Source organism: Papaver somniferum, chromosome 3 (assembly GCF_003573695.1).
Source record: "Papaver somniferum cultivar HN1 chromosome 3, ASM357369v1, whole genome shotgun sequence".
Classification (NCBI taxonomy): Eukaryota; Viridiplantae; Streptophyta; class Magnoliopsida; order Ranunculales; family Papaveraceae; genus Papaver; species Papaver somniferum.
The window spans coordinates 105756903-105771731 of record NC_039360.1 but is presented as its reverse complement, the minus strand read 5'-3'; positions in this window follow the sequence as shown (position 1 = coordinate 105771731).

Here is a 14829-nt window from a genome sequence, read left to right as displayed (position 1 = left end):
TCGTTGATATACTTTTAATATATTGAGTCTTGTTGATTCTCTTGAAAGTATATTCGAGTTTGTTCATACAGATTGCTAAGCGAAATATTGGGTGGTGTTGTTAGACCCCAGCTTTTTCAATCTTCCAAAAGATACTTTAGAATTTAAATAAATAAATCTAAAAACCATGAAGATGAAAATCGTTGGACATAGCTATGTGTACTCACAATAATGGTTATTTCAAACCCTAGTTATTCTTCTAGAAAGCAAAAAAGAAGATTTACTAGACAATAAAATCAAAGCTCATTGAGAACCTCATACCTTTCAATGAATCCATCATAGAAGGTTTCACTGATTTCCTTTATTCTCTTGACCGTGGACACACCATGTTCATGAGTTAGAACACTAACTTTATGATTAACAACCCGAGCAAGTTGTCTACCCTTGACAGAATCCATGATAAGTTTCTTCTGGTTCCGTATCAGAATATTTTGATTTGCAAGGATTTTGGCTTGACCATCTAAAAGTTGGTTTATTTGCAGTTGGAGATTTGCAAACTCGACCTTTGAATCGTTTTGAAAACGAGTTAAATCCTTAACGGAATCATCAATCCAAGAGTTGTGGTCCTTCCTTTCAAGTATCTTCTTTAGAACCAGCTCTTGAATCGAATCACGTTCTTGAGTGTTTTCCTCCATATCAAGTTGCACAATCTCTTGAGATTTTGCAAGGTTCTCCATGACTATTTTGATAGGGATGGATTAATACAGTATAAGGTATATATGTATCAAGAGAAGACACTCTTCAGAAAGAAAACCCTAAGAATTCTTAGGAGTAGGACACAGACATTCATGGACCGTTCACAAGAAAGGGATGGATTTTAGCAAAAGCTATTAAGAAGGAAAAAAACATTTGCCAATATTGCTCAATAATTCTTTTAAAAATTAGAGCAAGAATCATGAAGTAGGCTAGCATGACTCAGATTGATTGACAACAACTTACAACAGATATACAACAAATCTTGAGACTCCCATAGTCATCATCCTTGTATCTCTCAAGATAGGTTCAAGGATGGGATTACCTAGAGTTAGGTAACAAAGTGAGAAGTAATCACCACTAAACATGGGAGAATGTTTGTACAAGTTGTTTGATTGTTTTACTTGTATATTTACTTCTTTCCATCGATTATAATGTATTCCAAAGGAATTTGTCATAAACCTTTTCAAAAGTCCATCTGAAGGATTTTTCTGAGGACAAAGTCTGGGACCTCTAGAAATTGGTTCCAGAATAGGGAATTTGGAGGATTTCCATTTTCTTGATCTGGACTTACCAGACTTGTTCTTATAAACACAGGGTAAGTGTTCATTGGTGGCAGATGTTTTTTTTTTTGCTAAATCCAGAGTGGCAGATGGATTTACACCATAACGAGGAACATGTAACCTGTGATGATTTCTAGACAAGAGATCATTTTTATAATATTTCTGGTTTTTTGTAGGTAGGGAACTCACTGTTGATGTCGTTAGACGATTTACTGCATTGACAGTAGAAAGAAGCAAATTATGAAGATTAGAGATATGTTTCCTTATGATAAAACGATGAAGAGCACAATGATTCCTTTTACCATAGAAGGAACAACATCGTGGTTTAGAGACATGATTCCCTTGACCCAAACCTTCATCCTTCACGTGCAAATTTTGCAAGTACTCCCAGTAGGCACTTCCCTGTAGGAATTTTTCTTGGCACTGGGAAAAACCTTGTGAGAATCAGGAGAAGGTGCAGAGGATGACTTAATCATCAAAACAAAGTTTTCTTTTTTCAGGAAGTTACACTGTTCTTTGGAAAGTTGCAGAGATGCAACAAGTTTCTCTTTTTCAACACGAAAGTTGTTTATTTCTGATGAATGAGCCATGATTAAATGCTTTTCTCTAATTAAGTCTTCTCTAACTATATTTTCAAGAAAACTAATCTTTCCACGTTGTAGAGTAGTTTCTTTAACCAGTTTTCGACATTGTCGGAGAGAGATTCAATATAGCAATAGAGTTCACGTTCTCTTTCAAGGGATTTCTCAAGTTCATCAATAAGCAGATCATTTTTTTCTACAAGGGTCATAATTTCAGAAAATTGAACATCAATGATACCAGCTGATTTTTTTTACGATCTGGTGAGTTCCATTTCAGATTCTGACACAATTCCGCAGATCTTGTTTTTCCCTCGGGATTCGGAAGAATCTACTAAGGAGTTATCCTTTGAGGCAAATCCAAGATTTTTGGTGCAATCCGAACCTTTGGAAAACATATAATATGCGTTAACTAAAGAGATACTTCTTAGGTCCTCAGAGCACAGATTGCTACAAAAACAGATTTATGACGTCTTAAATGTGTTTGCCCGCTCTGATACCAATTGACAATGCGGGGGTCTAACAACCACACCCAAAATTCGTTTGGCAATCTGAGAGGACTTAATCCAATACACTTTCTAGAGAATCAACTAGACAGTCAGACTCAATCTAGATTAAAGTATATCAAAGAGTTTAATATCTCTAACTCTTAAGTTAATCCGCAATCAGCAAATAGAAATCCGCGAGCCTGATTGAATATAAAAGGAATTACTTGAACGGTATCAAAAACCAATATTCAAGTGTCAATCAATGTAAACCAACAACCAAAGGTTGGATATTCAAACTGATTGATCTTAACGCACAACCTGTGATATTTCAATTATATAACAAAATATAATGCGGAAAAGAAATAACACAGACACCAGAATTTTGTTAACGAGGAAACCGCAAATGCAGAAAAAACCCCGCGACCTAGTCCAGATTGAACACCACACTGTATTAAGCCGTTACAGACACTAGCCTGCTACCAATTAACTTCGGACTGGACTGTAGTTGAACCCTAATCAATCTCACACTGATTCAAGGTACAATTGCGCTCCTTACGTCTCTGATCCCAGCAGGATACTATGCACTTGATTCCTTTAGCTGATCTCACCCAAAAGTAAGAGTTGCTACGACCCAAGTTCGAATACTTGATAGACAAATCTGTCTCACACAGAAAAGTCTATAGGATTGAATAAATCTGTCTCCCACAGAAATACCCAAGAGTTTTTGTTCCATCTTTTGATAAATCAAGGTGAACAGGAACCAATTGATAAACCGGACATATATTCCCGAAGAACAACCTAGTATTATCAATCACCTCACAATAAACTTAATGGACTAGCGAAACAAGTTATTGTGGAATCACAAACAATGAGACGAAGTTTGTTTGTGATTAACTTTCTATCTTGCCTATCGGAGATATAAAATCTCGAGCCAATTATTTCAATTGTACTCAACACGATAGAAACAACAAGATCAGATCACGCAACTACAAAGAGAATAGTTGGGTCTGGCTTCACAATCCCAATGAAGTCTTCAAGTCGTTAACCTACAGGGTCTCGAGAAGAAACCTAAGGTTAAAGGAGAATCGACTCTAGTTATGCAACTAGTAACACACAGGAAGTGTGGGGATTAGTTTTCCCAGTTGCTAGAGTTCTCCTTCATATAGTTTTCAAATCAGGGTTTGCAATCTTAGTTACCTTGGTAACAAGGCATTCAATATTCACCGTTAGATGAAAAACCTGATTCAACCAAGCTAATATCTTTCAACCTTTAGATCGAACTTAGATTGTTACACACAAATGAAATGCACCCTCATTTAGGTTTATGTAGCCGTACCTAAACGTATACACCATGTTGGTTCACAAATAATTAACCGAGGTTAGCCATATGATTACTCTCATGTCAACCTTATTCATCTTAACCATAACTAGTTCAAATGACTCAAATGCAACTAGTTAAAGAGTTGTTCAATTGTATAGAAAACACAATTGAAATCAAATCGGTTTGATTCACTTGAATCAATCATGAACATTATAGCCACGGTTTGCAAAGATTGCATTCCTTATGATTTAAATGTTTAAGTTCATGGACTTGACCGATTTGACAAAGTAACCAGCTTTAGTATGCGTACGGGTATGCGTACTTAAGCAATCGGATTTGAGTTTGTAAAGTGAGCAGAAATTTTCGATTCAAAAACTTCCGCCAGTATGCGTACGGGTACGCATACTTAAGGTGACTAGTTAAGAGTTTTGCCAAAACCAAACTCAGCAGAAATTCTCGGTTCGAGAACTTCCGCCAGTATGCGTACATGTAAGCATACTTAACCTGTCTCCTTCACCAATATCTGTATACACACATATGCACACTCTTGGCTTCCGGTTTATGGACTTATACACTAATGTGCGAACACACTATATATTATTATATCCAAAGATGGTTACATCATCAACTCTTTATTTCAATCATTGAAACATTCTTCTATAATGTCATTATCCGTTTTTACACACTATTAGCATCAAAGCAATTTTCAAGATATTGAAATAATCATTATTGAAAACTTCCAAGTCTTACACCAAATGATTGTATACACAAACCATGTAAGATGTTACTCAGCAATTTTCACACGATATGAGATGAACTTGGTCGAAGCGAAAGCTTACCAACACATATTTTGAGAAATATGTAAGCGAGATATACTCAGCTCGAAATCTCAAATGTGTATAGAGAAAACTATATCATAACACGACTTATGTCTCAATATAGGAGATAGTAGAAATAAACTTTACAAGTGATAGATAAGTTCAAGTCTCCATATACCTTTTGTCGAAGAAGTTCCAAAAGCTCCCCTTAGTAGTTCTTCGTCTTCAAGAGATGAACGTCGAGAGATTTAAGCTCAACTACACTATCTATGTCCTAGTCCGAGACATCTACAAATAGGCTAGAAATCAAGACTTATAGTTTTGATCACTAACATTGACAAACATGCTTGAGATAGCAACGCATGCGAGTTTGACTGAGCAATGCTCTAACAGATACCGTGTAATAATACTATGACACTGTGTAACAATGATTAAGAGCTTTTGTTTTCTCATTGTTATGGCTACGGATCTTCAACAACGATGATGCTGCATTGAATATCTTTGGAATCATTGGAGTACTTGGAAGTGACAAATATTTCTAGTAATGTTGAGGAACCAAGGAGATCAAACATGTGGATGAGAAGCTGCAAAGTTTATTTATTTTGTATTCCATATATATTGATGGTTTTGTCACTAAAATTGACAAAGAGAGAGATTTTTAAAGCACTGCTCGGTCGAACTCCAAGCTTTGCTATCTCAAGCTTGTTTGTCAAGTTTAGTTTCCCAAACTATAAGTCTTGATTTCTAGTCTACTTATAACTAAGTCTCGGACTAGGATATAAAGTGTAGTTGAGCTCTAGACTCCACGACGTTCATCATGCAAAGACGAAGAACTGCTCAAGGAACTGGTGGAACTTCATCGACAAAAAGGTATGTGGAAACTTGAACTTATCTATCACTCAAAAGTCTATCTACTCTATCTCTTATCTTGAGACAAAAGTCGTATTGATATATAGACTTCGATTGTATACATTTGCTATTTCGAGCCGAGTTTATCTCGATTATCTATTTCTCGAATATGTGTTGGTAAGCTTTCGCTTTGGCCAAGTTCATCTTTACTCGTGACGAAAGTCATGTTGATTATTTCAATCTCTTGAAAATCGATTTGATGAAAAATAGTTTGTGAATAACAACTATATAACATCCTCTAAGAATGTTTCAATGATTGAAATGAAAGTTTAGAATATATAACCATTTTTGGATATAAACGTTGTATGTGAACTCATACTTGTGTAAGTCCAAAATCCTTGAACCAAAGTATGCATACTTTACCGGTTTAGGATGACCGGAGCTAAGTCCGCGTACCTGTACCCGTACTGTCTGAAGTTCACATCCCGTGAATTTCTGCTGGAGTTTGTGAACTGAAAACAAGCTAAGTTCGGGTACTTTATGCGTACCCGTATGCGTACTTAAGTGGGTTATTTTCTAAAATCGGTTTATTCGTGAACTAAGACATTTATAAATTAAGGAATTCAATCTTTGCAAACCGTGTCTACAATGTTCATGAATCGATTCGAGTGAATCAAAACTGTTTTTGCTTCGATTGTGTCTTGTATACATCTATGAGATCTAAGCAATTGAACAACTCTCTAACTAGTTATTTTGAGTCATTTGAACTAGTTATGGTGAAGATGAATAAGGTTGATATGAAAGTGCTCATATGGCTAACCATCGGTTAACTATTGTTGAACCAACTAGGTGTACACGTTTAGGTACGGTTACCCAAACCTAAATGAAGTTACATTTCATTTGTGTATAACAAGCTAAGTTCGATCTAACGGTTGAAAGATATTAGCTTGAATCTAATAAGGTTTTCATCCAACGGTGAATATTGAATGCTTTGTTACCAAGGTAGGATTGATTTCAAACCCTAATTTGAAGACTATGTAAAGGAGAACTCTAGCAACTGGGAAACCTAATCCCCACACCTCCTGCGTGATACTAGTTGTATAAGCTAGAGTCGATTCTCCTTTAACCTTAGGTTTCTATACAGACCCTGTAGGTTAATGACTTGAAGACTTCATTGGGATTGTGAAGCGAGACCCAACTATTTTCTCTGTAATTGCGTGATCTGAGCTTGCTGTTTCTATCGTGATTGAGTACAATCGTAAGATTGGCTTGAGATTAATTTCTTCGATAGGCAAGATAGAAAAGTAGTCACAAACATCTTCGTCTCATCGTTTGTGATTCCACAATATCTTGTTTCACTAGTCGATTAAGAATATTGTGAGGTGATTGATATTTCTAGGTTGTTCTTCGGGAATATAAGTCCGATATATCAATTAGTTCCTGTTCAACTTGATTTATCAAAATACGGAACAAAACTCGTAGGTATTTCTGTGGGAGACAGATTTATCTATTACTGTAGATTTTTCTCTGTGATACAGATTTGTTTATTAAAGTTTTCGATTTTGGGTATTAAAAACTCTTAGTTATGGGTGAGATCAGCTAAGGGAATCAAGTGCGTAGTATCCTCCTGGGATCAGAGACATAAGGAGCGCAAATGTACCTTGGATCAGTGTGATATTGATTGGGGCTCAACTACAGTCCCGACCGAAGTTAGTTTGTAGTAGGCTAGTGTCTGTAGCGGCTTAATACAGTGTATGTTCAATCTGGACTAGGTCCCGGGGTTTTTCTGCATTTGCGGTTTCCTCTTTAACAAAACTTCTAGTGTCTGTGTTATTTCTTTTCCGCATTATATTTTGTTATATAATTGAAATATCACAGGTTGTGCGTTGAATCGATCAATTGGTAAATCCAACCTTTGGTCGTTGATTGAAATTGATTGATCCTTGAACATTGGTCTTTGGTACCATTCAAGTGATTTCTTTTGTATTCAATCAAGCTCCCAAATTCCTATTTGTTTGAGTAAGGATTGAATCGATAAATTGAGATATAACTCTTTGATATACTTTTTATTAAGATTGAGTCTAACTTTCTAGTTGATTCCCTTAAAAGCATATTGAAGTTAGTCCATACAGATTGCTAAGCGAAATATTGGGTGTGGTTGTTAGACCCCCACTTTTTCATTTATCACACACTATTAGCATCAAAGAAATTTTCAAGTTATTGAAATAATCATAACGAAACATTCCAAGTCTACACCAAATGATTGTATCACACAAACCATGTAAGATGTTACTCGGCGATTTTCACATGATCATCTTTTGACTTTCGTCAAGAATATAAGATGAACTTGGTTGAAGCGAAAGCTTACCAACACATATTTCGGGAAATATGTAAGCGAGTTAAAATTAGATCGAAATCTCAAATGTGTATAATCAAATACTATATAGTAATACGACTTTTGTCTCAATATATGAGATAGAGTAGAAATAGACTTTCCAAGTGATAGATGAGTTTTAGTCTCCACATACCTTTTGTTGATGAAGTTCCACAAGCTCTCCTTAGTAGTTCTTCGTCTTCAATTGATGAACGTCGTGAAGCCTAATGCTCAACTATACAATCTATCCTAGTCCTAGACATCACTATAAGTAGACTAGAAATCAAGACTTATAGTTTTGATCACTAATATTGACAAACGAGCTTGAGATAGCAACGGTTGCGAGTTCGACCGAGCAGTGCTCTAACAATCTCCCCCTTTGTCAATTTTAGTGACAAAACTATCAATACATATGGATTACAAAATAAATAAACTTTGTAGCTTCTCATCCAAATGCTTGATCTCCTTGGTTCTTCAACATTACTCGAAATCTTCGTCACTTCCAAGTACTCCAATGATTCTAAATGTGTTCAACTCAGCATCATAGTTGTCGAAGATCCGTAGCTATAACAATGAGAAAACAATTGCTCTCAATCATTGTTATACAATGTCATAGTATTATTACACAACATCAAAGTTCAATTGTATCATAACTTCGACAACAATACTATGGTGATATGTATCACTCCCCCTTAGTCAATACTTCATCTCACAATGAAAACCACTCCCCCTTACATAATGATCCGTAAACCATATGTATTTTTAGTGTGAACTACACATTAATTCACCCCTTTTTGTCAATATCAATTGGCAAAGGTACGAAAACTAGTGGGATCCTCATGATATTTTCATAAAGATACTTCATGACCAAAAGAGAACAACATACCAACTTGTTTAGATGCAATCATATAGCCGAAACTAAATGCATTTATCAAGGAGTTTATAAAGATACAAGATAACTCCTACAATATTCCACAACCGCACTCCCCACAAAGATTTGGCAATTAAGCACAAGTTCAATTAAGAACTCTCCCCCAAAAATGTCATTCCCGAAAGAACAACAAGAGCGACCTTACTTTCACAAGAAAAGAAGGATTTCTTTGGACATTAACAAATCACATAAAAACATGAATTTGTATCCAAAAATCTCAATTGAATTAACCACAAGGAAAATAATCAATTCAATTGGCCATGCTCAACATAAGAGAACTTACGGGGCAGCACAGTACATACACAAAGATGTGGATCAGGGAAAAACCAAAACTGCGGAATAATCAAAGATTCATTCTATTTTTCATCACTATTTGCACAATGAAATATAACAGACTTAATCTTTGTAAACAAAAGTTCATCCTATCTTCCATCAATATTTGCATAATGACGTAATAGAGTTAACTTTTGAACAAGTATGGGACAATCAAGGTTCACGGACGTAAACAACATATCCCATAACAATTTGCAATATATAAAACCATAAAGATTAATACTGCAAAAATTTATCTTCCAAATAACTTAGAATTTAAGTAATAAATCTAAAAACATTGCAAGATGAAAACGTTGGCAATAGCTATGAGTACTCACAATAATGGTTATTCCAAACCCTAGTTATCCTTCTTAAAAACACAAGAATAAATTCCCATAAGAAGTTTACTAGTCATAAACAAAAACCAAACAACTCTACAAACAAAACAGATCACAAGCTAAAATCAACGTTTATGAACGGAAGTTTCATGGGTTTCAAGACCTTCAAGCTTGTGACAAACAACATTGACAACTTCTTCAGAGAAGATATCCTCTTTGAGGAGATCCTTAACATGTGATTTCATGAGAACAAGGTCAGAATTAACCTTTTTCAACTCAGTTCGTAACATATCAAGATCCTTCATAGAGTTTCCAAGCCTCAGTTTTGCTTTCCTGAGATCATTGAGAAAAAACCATGAACCACTTCAACAGAAACCATCTCGGCATTTTCTCGATCTTGATGAGAATATGCATAAAAGCATGATGCACCAGAATGAAGGTTGTCAGCTTTAACAATGGTTCTTTTCTTCTTTATTTCGAACTCAAAGTAAATAGAGTTATCAATAACATCTTCTGGAAAATCCCAAGAACACGGAGGAGCAGCCATTCTAGAAAAACAAAACTTGGAGTATGCGTACTCAAGAAAAAGGTTTTGGTATTTAAATGGTTTCTCAAGGAAACAGAGTTTAGGGTTTCCAAAGTTGGTCCTTGACAAGTAACGTGGATACCAGTACGAACACAAACTTGGCGCAAGGCCGGACAATATCCAAGTAGCGAAAAAACACGAAAAACAAAAAAGAAAACTGTTTGTATACACATGTTTTGCTACAAGAATAAATTCACACATTTTAGCTCAATAAATTTTACACTCTCATCAGAGAAAAATTTAGAGCATAAGAGTAGCATTTTGACATACCAAAATTTCAAGAAGAAATTAAAAATCAAAAGCTTGACAAAACAAAAGCACACATACTTATGCAAAAATGTTTGTGAATGATAATCCGGATATGAACGATAAGAAAATAGCTAGAGAATCAGAAAACACTTTGCCATCAAGTAACCTGACCATATCTCAGTCAACCAGGATTTTTGTGAGTGAGGTTTCAACCTTGTGATTAATTAGCACAAGTATGAGCCTTGAGCTCATCAAATGAATGTTGTTTTCGGTTAAACCTCTTTCTCCTGATCTTTAAAGGAAAACCGTTATGATGTGAAAAATTATTATAAAATTTACTATCATCAAAATACGACGCATAGTTTTTGTTCTTACCTGAAGAAATTTGTCTAGAGGGAATTGACAGCCTGTTAATAATCTCTTTATAACCTTCAATTATCATTTTTAGGTTGTCTTCCATATCTCTATTTTTGCTCCCTTCTTATGGTACCTTTTTCACATCAAGAACAACATTATCTCCCTTTTTAATAGAAGAAGATCCCTGAGATCTTCTTGGACGAAATGGTTTAGAAAGACTGTTTCGCATTTGAACATTTGAGGAACACATCGAACTGACTTTCCTGGTAGGGAACACATGGTGAGTGCTAAAACCAATTGGTCTAGACATACGAATGTCAGTTACACCTTTGAGAATTAAATCTTAGGTGTGTTGAAGACGAACAAGAGAATTGTCATTCAACCTAGATTTTCTCTTTTGTGCAACATGTCCTTTTGAATCACAAAAGAGACACACTTTCTGACCGACTGAGCGATTAGACAGAATAGTCTTAACACCATCGTTGGGAGATATCTTCCTTTCATGTGATGTGGATATTCCTTGATTAGAGGAAGACATAAGCAGATCTTTTTCAATAGGAAGGGATTTCAATTTTCCTTTTGGAACAGAAAATTTTCCAGTTAAATCAGAAGCAGTTAGTATGGTGGACTCTTTGGAACATTCTTGAATAGAGAGTTTAATCAAAAGACGTTTAATTTACAAATCATCCTCTTTGAGTTTTTCCTCAAGAAGAGTTTGTGAAGAACAAACTGAGGCGTTTTCCTCTCGAAGGACCTTTACAAGAGAGTCACGCTCATTTACCATACCAACAAGGACATTGACTTTATGTTTCAACCGGTTGACATCATCAGCCTGAATTCTAACAAGTTTTAGAATTACTGCACTCTCTTTGGATGCTTCTCTTTAACTTCAGAGTCAGACTCATCGGTAAGGTGATCCGGGTAACACTTGTCAATGGAAGTCTGTTCTTTGGAACACTAGATTCATCTATATTTGAGATTGACAAATCTTTCTCTTTAATAGATTTCATAGAAACAGAAATTTTATTTCTGGCGATGCGTTTATCAGAGATAACACTTATGTCCATATTCAGATCGCTACAAACACAGACTTATGAGGTCTTAAATGTGTTTGTCTGCTCTGATACCAATTGAAAAAGCGGGGGTCTAACAACCACACCTAATATTTCGTTCGGAAATCTGAATAGACAAACCCCAATATACTTTCAAGAGAATCAACTAGACAGTCAGACTCAATCTAGAAAAAAGTATATCAAAGAGTTTATATCTCAATTCCTCAATTCAATCTGCAATCAACAAATAGGAATTTGCGAGCCCGATTGAATAAGAGAAATATCTTGAACGGTGCTAAAGAACAATGTTCAAGTGTCAATCAATTTATATCAACAAACAAAGGTTGGATTATCTAATTGATTGATCTTAACGCACAACCTGTGATATTTCTATTATATAACAAAATATAATGCGGAAAAGAAATAACACAGACACTAGAATTTTGTTAACGAGAAAAATCGCAAATGCAGAAAAACCCCGGGACCTAGTCCAGCTTTGAACACCACACTGTATTAAGCCGCTACATACACTATCCTACTACCAATGAACTTCAGAATGGAATGTAGTTCAGCCATAATCCATCTCACACTGATCAAGGTACAGTTGCGCTCCTTACATATCTGAACCCCAGAAGGATTCTACGCACTTGATTCCCTTAGCTGATCTCACCCAGAACCAAGAGCTGCTACGACCTAAAGTCGAAGACTTGATAAACAAATCTGTCTCACACAGAAAAGTCTATTGGAATAGATAAATATGTCTTCCTCAGAAATACCTACGAGTTTTGTTCCGTATTTTGATAAATCAAGGTGAACATGAACCAATTGATAAACCGGACTTATATTCCCGAAGAACAACCTAGTATTATCAATCACCTCACAATAATCTTAATCGTATGGAAGCGAAACAAGATATTGTGGAATCACAAACGATGAGACGAAGATGTTTGTGACTACTTTTGATCTTACCTATCGGAGCTAAATCTCAAGCAAATCTTAGCAAAGGTAATACTCAATCACGATAGTAAAAGTAAGATCAGAACACACAACTACCTAGAAAATAGTTGGGTCTGGCTTCACAATCCCAATGAAGTCTTCAAGTCGTTAACCTATAGGGTTTCGTGAAAAACCTAAGGTTAAAGGAGAATCGACTCTAGTCGCAAATAGTATCACACAGAAGGTGTGGGGATTGGGTTTCCCAGTTGCTAGAGTTCTCCCTTATATACTTTTCAAATCAGGGTTTGCAATCTAAGTTACCTTGGTAACAAAGCATTCAATATTCACTGTTAGATGAAAACTTGATTAGATTCAAGCTAATATCTTTCAACCATTAGATCGAACTTAGCTTGTTATACACAAATGAAATGTGCCTTCATTTAGGTTTGAGTAACCCTACCTAAACATGTACACCATGTTGGCTCAACAGTAGTTAACCAAAGTTAGCTATATGAACACTCTCATATCAACCTTATTCATCTTAACCACAACTAGTTCAAATGACTGAAATGAAACTAGTTATAGAGTTGTTCAATTGATATATTCTCAAAAAAGTATACAAGAACACAATTGAAGAAATATCGGTTTGATTCACTTGAATCAATTCATGAACATTATAGCCACGGTTTTCAAAGAATGCATTCTCCTTCATATATAAATGTATTAGTTCATGTCACAACCAATTTTAGAACTTTAACCACTCAAGTATGCAAACGGGTACGCATAATTAAGTAGACGGACCTAGTTTGGTTTTCGCCAGTATGCGAACGGGTACGCGTGAAAAGGCGAGGGTACCCAAATATACCTCAAGCTAAAACTTTTCCTACCTATAAGTCCTTTCTACCAAAGTGATTGTCTGTGGACTGAGTCGAGACAATGCAACTAATCGGTTCACACTTCGTGTGATCGTCTATGGATACGAGATCGAGACAATACAACAACGAAGTATGTTTACTTGATAAAAAGGTTCGGACTTAACCAAACACAATAGGATTGCTTATCAAGTAAATAGGAATTAACGTTTATGTAATTTACTTTAATTATAATAAAACAATTATAATGCGGAAATATAAAGTAAATGACACAACAAGATTTTGTTAACGAGGAAACCACAAATGCAGAAAAACCCCGGGACCTTGTCCGAAATTGAATACTCTCAGGATTAAGCCGCTACACAAAATTAAACCAACTTCGTATAGTTGAGACCAATCAACTAAACCTATAGTTCACCTAGTTCCGTCTGTATTCCCACGCCTCAAACTTATGAACAAGTCACGTACTTGGAACAATTCATTTGGTTCGTATTCCAAAAAATAAAGGAACAACAAATCTGTTTGGTATCAACTTTATTCAACCAAGTGATGTGAGTCGGACAAAGGCTCTTCTGTTTATCTTAACATAAGCTCATTCGTCAGGTTCTTAGATCTATCTTATATTCAATCACCAAAGGTAATTGTTGAGATTTTGCAATCAATACTTTTAATCACAAAGAATTGTATTGATGCCGATCTACACAACTAATCGATCCAATCTACCACAAGGATAAACCGATTATAGTTGGATCCTCTTATACCGAAACAAGTATTGTGCACACCAAATATTATGAACCCCAAATCAGAAATCTTCAATATCTTCTTTGTCTTCAAATCTTCTTAGATCTTCAATAAACACCTGTACACAACAACTTGAATCTCTTGTGATCAATCAGTCACAGAACGGAGTTTGTTAACAATGGATTATCACAAGATCGTCTTTAGCACTAACAACAGTCTAAAGATCCCTGTCGAAACTTCGATCTAGTTTGAGTGAATATTATATCAGAAGAGAAGATTCTCAAGCATAAACAAACTAGGTGCAATCAAAGTTCAACCACCGTTAGTCAATCAAATCAATCGAAAACACAAAATAATCCGCAATTATCTAGTTTCCCACCAACGGTACTCGTAGAGCTTCTCAATCCCAAAAAATACTTTAAACTGAGCAGATGTAAGAGATTTCTCCTAATTAGATTACTCTCCTCTATGAATAGGCGGCTACACCAGTAACAACACAACCGAGGAAGTTTGCTGTCACGAAGGATTAGTTTGCTAGAAATGCAAACTTCAAGTATTTATAGACAAGGAAGTTTGGACACCAAGGAATTTCCAAAACCGAAAATATTCTCAAAAATATTCAATATATTCCAAATTCGGTTTCCATAATTCCTGGAAATGCTCTGTCCAAAATAATGACCGAAAATCTCTTTGGAAAATCTCAACTAGTAACTCATTTTCCTAAGATAAATT